The 8,545-nt window shown below is 43.5% G+C and overlaps 1 pseudogene; it reads left to right on the top strand.

The window, feature by feature from the left end:
- Positions 1-308: 308 nt before the first annotated feature.
- On the top strand, positions 309-3,230 carry LOC136167491 (signal peptide peptidase-like 2A pseudogene; annotated as a pseudogene).
- The last annotated feature ends 5,315 nt before the right edge of the window (positions 3,231-8,545 follow it).

Raw genomic sequence — 8,545 nt, 5'->3', positions numbered from 1 at the left:
AGAAACCCAGTGAATGGGTTTAAAAGTGGATTAGACACAGCTGAAGAGAAATGTGATGAACTCAAAGATATGTCAGAAATTTTCTGGAAGATTGCTCAGAAACAGGTAAAAAATACATGAGAAGAAGATACCCAGATAAAATACACAGGGCAATAAAATAGTGTACGCTTATTCTAGATTGAGAAAAGAAACTGAGACAGACCCATACTTTAAAAAAGTACTAGGAGCTCAGTATTTTCCACTACGGATTCATTTAGTCCAGTCAATCTTATTGAGGATTAAAAAAAACGAATGAAATATATATCAGGATGGCTCATGATGAAGCTCCAGAGCATCATGGTGAGCCCTTAATCCATGACAAAGGTCTTGCTGCAGAGGACTGTTCAATTTGGGGGATTTTGAAAAACTAGAAAATAGAACTTAGGTCTGAAAAAGTAGAATAGCATGTAATTTAGAAGAGTGGGCACAGTGGTAAAGAATCTGCCTGCCAATGCAGGAGACCCAGAAGACACCCAGAAGATCCCCTGGAGAAGGAAATGCCAACCCACTGCAGTATTCTTGCCTGGAGAATCCCATGGAGGGAGGAGCCTGGAAGGCTACAGCCCACAGGGTCGCAGAGTCGGACACAACTGAGTGGCTGAGCACCGCACAGGAGTTCAAATGTTCTACAGAAGTGAGTAACTTTAGACTCTCTGATGGTATGCAAAGTGAACATTGCAGGGAGATCGTACCAAATGATTTTCATAGTGCTCCAGGATCTAATTAGGGTCACAGATTGCATGCAGTTGGTAAGAACAGAGTTGATTTTAGGACAGTTTTCCCAACTTTTAAATTTCATGACATTGACTTTCTGAAGAGACAAAACTGACTGTTTAAATTGCAGAATGTTTTACATTCAGGATTTGCCTGACTCTTTCATTGGGGATTATTTAACACCTTTTTCTCCCTATAACTTGCAGAGAATGTGTTTAATTTAGTTTTTATATGGCATGTATAATATATATTATAGCACTGTAAAGACACTTAGGCATTTAATTATATTTGCTATTGACAGACTTCGGAAAAAAATGAGTGTATAACCTGCGTTTACATTTTACATTTGTAAAATGGGAGACAGTACCAGATGTTGATTCATGGTGGATCTAGAAAAGGCAGAGAAACCACAAATAAAATTGCCAACATCCACTGGATCATAGAAAAAGCAAGAGAATTCGAGAAAAACAACTACTTCTCCTTTATTGACTACGTCAAAGCCTTTGACTATATGAATCACAATAAACTGTGGAAACGTCTTCAAAAGATGGGAATACCAGACCACCTTACCTGACTCCTGAGAAATCTGTACGTCAAGGCTGTCTATTGTCACCCTGCTTATTTAACTTACATGCAGAGTACATCATGCAAAATGCTGGGCTGGATGAAGCACAGCAGGAATCAAGATTGCTGGGAGAAATATCAGTAACCTCAGGTATGCAGATGACACCACGCTTAAGGCAGAAAGTGAAGAGGAACTAAAGAGCTTCTTGATTAAAGTGAAAAGAGGAGAGTGAAAAAAACTGAATTAAAACTCAACATTCGGGCGCCGCAGCAGTGGCTTCATCAGACGCGGCGGCCCCAGTCAAGCTCCGCGGTCCGACCCTGTCCCGCCGCGGCCGCCTGTTCTGGGGCTTCCTGCTCCCTCTGACAGCTGCTCACGAAGCAATCCTCCATGCCTCTGAAAATGGCACGCCTTCACCATCTAAGGACTACTGCGCGCTACATAACCATCACTGGACATCTCTTCCAAGTACCCTAGAAAATGCAACTTCCACTAGGTTTGATGAATCGGACTACCACACCACTCTGCAACATTTCTGATATTCCTCCTGATGGAATAAAGAACAAAGCAGTTGTGGTACAGTGGGGATACCTGCCATTTTCTGGAAAAAGCCAAAATTGCACAAACAGGAGGTGCTGAATTTTTGTTGGTTGCCAATAACAGTGTCCTATTTCCTCCCTCAGGGAACAAATCTGAATATCTTGATGTGAAAATATTGATTGCATTTATAAACCACAAAGACTTTAAAGATATGAAGCAGACTCTCGGAGCTAACATCATTGTGAAAACGTATTCTCCATCATGGCCAAACCCTGACTATGCTGTGGTGGTTATTGTTGTAATTGCTGTATTCACTGTGGCATTAGGAGGATACTGGAGCGGGCTGACTGAATTGGAAAACATGAAGGCAATGACAAACACTGAAGATAGAGAAGTGAGGAAAAAGAAGGAAGAATATTTTACTTTTAGTCCTCTAACAGTTATATTTGTGGTCATCTGCTGTATTATGATGGTCTTACTTTATTTCTTCTACAAATGGTTGGTTTATGTTATGATAGCAATTTTCTGCATAGCATCAGCAATGAGTCTGTACAACTGTCTTGCTGCACTAGTTCGTAAGATACACTGGGGACGATGCACGATTACCTGTTGTGGCAAGAGCTTTGAAGTGAGACTTAATTTTCTCTCTGGACTGTGCATAGCAGTAGCTGTTGTCTGGGCTGTATTTCGAAATGAAGATAGCTGGGCTTGGATTTTACAGGATATCTTGGGGATTGCTTTCTGTCTGAATTTAATTAAAACACTGAAGTTACCCAACTTCAAGTCATGTGTGATACTTTTGGGCCTTCTTCTCCTCTATGATGTATTTTTTGTTTTCATAACACCATTCATCACAAAGAATGGTGAGAGTATCATGGTTGAACTTGCAGTTGGACCTTTTGGAAATAATGAAAAGTTACCAGTAGTCATCAGGGTACCAAAACTGGCCTATTTCTCAGTAATGAGTGTGTGTCTCATGCCAGTTTCAATGTTGGGTTTTGGAGACATCACTGTACCAGGCCTGTTGATTGCATACTGTAGAAGACTTGATGTTGAGATTGGTTCTATATATACTATGTTTCCTCCACAATTGCCTATGCCATTGGCATGATTCTTACATTTGTTGCTCTGGTTCTGATGAAAAAGGGGCAGCCTGCTCTCCTATATTTAGTACCTTGCACACTTATTACTGCCTCACTTGTTGCCTGGAGACGAAAGGAAATGAAAAAGTTCTGGAAAGGTAGCAGCTATCAGATGATGGACCATCTGGACTCTGCAACAAATGAAGAAAACCCTGGGACTGTTGGTGAACAGATTGTCCAACAATAATATTATGTGGAAGTGCAATAATGTGTCGATTGATTTTCTACAAATAGAGTATGACTTTTTAAATTGACTTTTGAATTGATAATCTGAAAGAAACTTCAATGATATGCTTGCAAATATATATCTGTAAGAGCTGGTACTGACAATTACATGATAAATAGTTAAAATACAATTGCTTTTAAAACAACAACAACAACAAAAAAAAAAACCTCAACATTCAAGCAACTAAGATTATGGCATCTGGTCCCATCACCTCATGGCAAATAAATGGGGAAACAATGGCAGTAGTGACAGACTTTATTTTCCTGGGCTTCAAAAATCACTGTAGATGGTGACTGCAGCCATGAAATTAAAAGACACTTGCCCCTTGGAAGAAAAGCTATTACCAACCTAGACAGTATATTATAAAGCAGAAACATTACTCTGCCGACAAAGGTCCATCTAGTCAAAGCTATGGTTTTTCCAGTAGTTAGGAATGGATGTGAGAGTTGGACTATAAAGAACGCTGAGAACTGAAGAATTGATGCTTTTGAACTGTGGTGTTACAGAAGACTCCCGAAAGTCCCTTGGACTTCAAGGAGATCCAACCAGTCAATCCTAAAGGAAATCAGTCCTGAATATTCATTGGAAGGACTGATGCTGAACCTCCAATACTTTGTGATGTATCTCCACCTGATGTGAAGAACTGACATTGGAAAAAACCCTGATGCTGGGAAAGACTGATGGCAGGAGGAGAAACGGGCAACAGAGGATGAGATGGTTGGACAGCATCACTGACTCAGTGGACATGAGTATGAGCAAGCTCCAGTAGCTGGCGATGGAGTCAGAAGCCTGGTGTGTTGCAGTCCCCAGAGTCGCAGAGTCGGACACGACTGAGCAACTAACTGAACTGAACTGAAGTTCTCCACTAAACTGAGACTATCTGGCACATGTCGGTGAAGCAGAGAGTCCCTAGGATGTTGAAGAACTGCTGGTGAGAACTGAAGTCCAGTGACCGCACAGAGCTGGGCCTGGGGTGGCAGCTGCAGGCTGTGGCTGTATTTCCAGTGCCGTTTCTGCTGTGAGATAGGACAAAACTAACGGGACACAGATGAGTTCGATGGCAGTTTAAGATAAAAGAGAATGATAAGTCTAAGGCTTGAATGCAAAGACTTAATCTAAAATGATAGGGAAGTAATTATATAAATGTCTGAATTTGTATAATTTACTTTTGGAATACTAAAGACTCTGATGCTGGGAAAGGCTGAAGGCAGGAGGGCAAGGGGATGACAGAGGATGAGATGGTTGGATGGCATCACCGACTCGATGGACATGAGTCTGAGCAAGTTCCAGGGGACAGTAAAGGACAGGAAAGCCTGGCGTGCTGCAGTCCATGGGGGGGCACAGAGTCGGACAAAATGGAGCAACTGAACAACAACTTGACTATTAATTACTGGCCAAAACTCAGGGCTTTGTGAGGCTCAAAGTAAGGTTAAAGAAAACAGCACATGCAATAGGCTGTGTCCTTTGCTCGGCAGGCTCACTTCCAAAGGACAACTGTTTCAACTGAATAATCTGAAAGGCTTTTCTGTACACTGATCCTTCTGCTGTCTGAAGGAACTCATGTGTATAAAGAGCACCAAGTGGGCATTGTTTAGAAAGGCCTGGATGGAACAAAGAGGTTTTCTTCAGGTCAGAGGGAACAGATGAAGAAACAAGCTTATCTGGAAAACACTGCAGTTCCTCCCCACGACCACTCAGCTGATCACCTGCCTTAGGAAGATCCAGCCAAGCACTGTGAAAACACCGGCCTGAGAGCTGCGAAGAACCCTTCGGTGCTTTGTGTTGGTGTTGGCTAAATTTATTTCTTTACCTCAAATATTTTTTGCCAGGAACAAGCAATCAGGACCCACTAGAAGGCATAATCTGGGGGAGAAAAACAGACAGAGCCCTGTGAAAACATTCTCCAGGGTCGGAGTACGCCGACAGGCTCAATCAGTGACCCCCTAAGGGGTCTCACTGTGGCCTGCTGGGCTGTTTCGTGCCTGTTCTCTCATTTCATAACAGGACAAGCCCTGTGAATCTCACTCTGCCAGAAAACACACATGCTTCGTTTCACAAGCTCAACATTTCCAGTTATACTGGACTTCTCGTGCCTGTCCGTATTCCAAATGTGATCACTGGCCCAGAAGGGGCAACACCAGGGAGCCTGTGAGGAATGCAGACTCCCGGGCCCCGCTCCAGGCCTCCTGAGTCACAGCCTGCCTTTCAGCAAGACCCCCAGCTGTAGGGATGTCAAGGTTTCAGGGGCACTGCTGGGCTCTTCAACATGGTTTCACGGCAGCATCCTCTATGCAGCTTTAAGGCACAGATGCAGGATCCCAGTGAATGTTCCCTTTAGAAGTCACATGGGAGCTGGCTGCGGCTACCTTTTCCAGAAGAAGGAGCCTGACCACCACCACTCCACACTCATTTTATTCATGGCTGCAAATCTCCTCCCCTCAAAAATTCCACTCCATTGTCCACTTCCCATGTCCCTAGGGTTCCTTGTAAATGATCCCCCTTCTAACTGCTTTTTCCCACCTTTCCAATTTCTTCTCTAAAGTACACTTGAGTCAACAAAAAAAGATCAGCAAGACAATTTTTTTGTATATTCACCAAAAATGTCTCCTCCTGAACTTGAGGAGCTCAAAATATTTTCCCTGCTTACTTAGCCAAGGTGCATCCTGCCTGGAGAGAGCCAGGCTCTCTTACTTCCTCAGTTCAGTTCAGTTCAGTCGCACAGTCGTGTCTGACTCTTTGTGACCCCACGGACTGCAGCAGACCAGGCCTCCCTGCCCATCGCCAACTCCAGGAGTTTACCCAAACTCATGTCCATTGAGTCAGTGATGCCATCCAACCATCTCATCCTCTGTCATCCCCTTCTCCTCCTGCCTTCAGTTTTCCCAGCATTAGGACCTTTTCAAATGGGTCAGTTCTTTGCATCAGGTGGCCAAAGTATTGGCGTTTCAGCTCCAGCATCAGTCCTTCCAATGAATATTCAGGACTGATCTCCTTTAGGATGGACTAGTTGGATCTCCTTGCAGTCCAAGGGACTCTCAAGAGTCTTCTCCAACACTACAGTTCCAAAGCATCAGTTCTTCCGCCCTCAGCTTTCTTTATAGTCCAACTCTCACATACATATATGACTACTGGAAAAACCATAGCCTTGACTAGACAGACCTTTGTTGGTGAAGTAATGCCTCTGCTTTTTAATATGCTATCTAGGTTGGTCATAACTTTCCTTCCAAGGAGTAAGCGTCTTTTAATTTCATGCCTGCAATCACCATCTGCAGTGATTTTGAAGCACAAAAAAATAAAGTCTGACACTGCTTCCCCATCTATTTGCCATGAAGTGATGGGACCAGATGTCATGATCTTAGTTTTCTGAATGTTGAGCTTTAAGTCAACTTTTTCACTCTCTTCTTTCACTTTCATCAAGAGGCTCTTTAGTTCCTCTTCACTTTCTGCCATAAGGGTAGTGTCATCTGCCTATCTGAGGTTATTGATATTTCTTCCGGCAATCTTGATTCCAACTTGTGCTTCATCCAGCCCAGCCTTTCTCATGATGTACTCTGCATATAAGTTAAATAAGCAGGGTGACAATATATACCCGACATGCTCCTTTCCCTATTTGGAACCAGTCTGTTGTTCCATGTCCAATTCTAACTGGTGCTTCCTGACCTGCATACAGATTTCTCAAGAGGCAGGTCAGGTGGTCTGGTATTCCCACCTCTTGAAGAATTTTCCAGTTTGTTGTGATCCACACAGTCAAAGGCTTTGGCGTAGTCAATAAAGCAGAAATAGACGTTTTTCTGGAACTCTCTTGCTTTCTCGATGATCCAGCGGATGTTGGCAATTTGATCTCTGGTTCCTCTGCCTTCCCTAAAATGAGCTTGAACATATGGAAATTCATGGTTCACGTACTGTTGAAGCCTGGCCTGGAGAAATTTGAGCATTACTTTATTAGTGTGTGAGATGAGTGCAATTGTGCGGTAGTTTGAGCATTCTTTGGCATTGCCTTTCTTTGGGATTGGAATGAAAACTGACCTTTCCCAGTCCTGTGGCCACTGCTGAGTCTTCCAAATTTGCTGGAGTACTGAGTGCAGCACTTCCACAGCATCATCTTTTAGGATTTGAAATAGCTCAACTGGAATTTCATCACCTCCACTAGCTTTGTTCGTAGTGATGCTTCCTAAGGCCCACTTGACTTCGCATTCCAGGATGTCTGGCTCTAGGTGAGTGATCATACCATCGTGATTATCTGGGTCATGAAGATCTTTTTTTATAGTTCTATGTATTCTTGCCACCTCTTCTTAATATCTTTTGTTTCTGTTAGGTCCATACCATTTCTGTTCTTTATTGAGCCCCTCTTTGCATGAAATGTTCCTTTGGTATCTCTAATTTTCTTGAAGAGCTCTCTAGGTTTTCCCATTCTATTGTTTTCCTCTCTTTGCACTGATTACTGAGGAAGGTTTTCTTATCTCTCTTTGCTATTCTCTAGTACTCTGCATTCAAATGAGTATATCTTACCTTTTCTCCTTTGCCTTTTGCTTCTTTTCTTTTTATAGCTGTTTGTACTTCCTCAGAGTTTTGCTCAAAAGTCACCTTCTCCTGAGGCCTCAGAGATAAGCTTAGCTAACAGGTCAACCACCACCTCCCCGTTTTATACCCTTCTTGCCTGCTTCATTCAATCTCTTTGGCCCTTATCACCATTTAGCATATAATGTGAGTTTCTGGTTTATCAAGTCTGATTCGTCAGTTTACTTAGAGTTAACTACTGATTGTCCCCCTGTGCTGGGTGGGCCCTGCTCTAGGTACTGGGCAAGGTATGAGTTAACAGGACAACCCAGACCCCAGCTCTGTAGGGCAGGCATTCTGGTAAGAATATAGCCTGTGGCTTCTCCATCTCAAGAAAAACAATCCCTCTGCTTGATCCCACTTTTCCTTCTGGCCTCTGCCCTGTTTCTACTTTATTTTCTAGGAAAACTCATCAAGAGATGTCTACATCCACTCTGTCTCCAGACTCTCTTCTCCCATTGGTTCTAACAGTCTCCTGCTTCAGGCCGGCTACCACCGCTCTAACTAAAACTGTCCAGGTCACTGATGACCCCCCACGTGGCTGACGTGAGCGGCCAGTTCTCAGGCCTCCCTCCCTTGACCACCCAGCGGAGTCTGACCCAGGTGATCACTCCTTCCTCCTGGGGGGGCCTTTGCAGGCTTGCTGCCAGGACGGCACTGTCTTCCGGTTTCCCTCCTTGCTCTCCTCAGCTTCTTCTTCCTCTCTCCATGATCTGTGATACTGGAGGGCCCTGGGTTTCTCACCTACACTCACTTCTGTAT

The sequence above is a fragment of the Muntiacus reevesi genome, chromosome 4, assembly GCF_963930625.1.
Source record: "Muntiacus reevesi chromosome 4, mMunRee1.1, whole genome shotgun sequence".
Taxonomy (NCBI): domain Eukaryota; kingdom Metazoa; phylum Chordata; class Mammalia; order Artiodactyla; family Cervidae; genus Muntiacus; species Muntiacus reevesi.
Note: the sequence above shows the minus strand (reverse complement) of the source record. Positions and strands in the feature narration are given on the sequence as shown.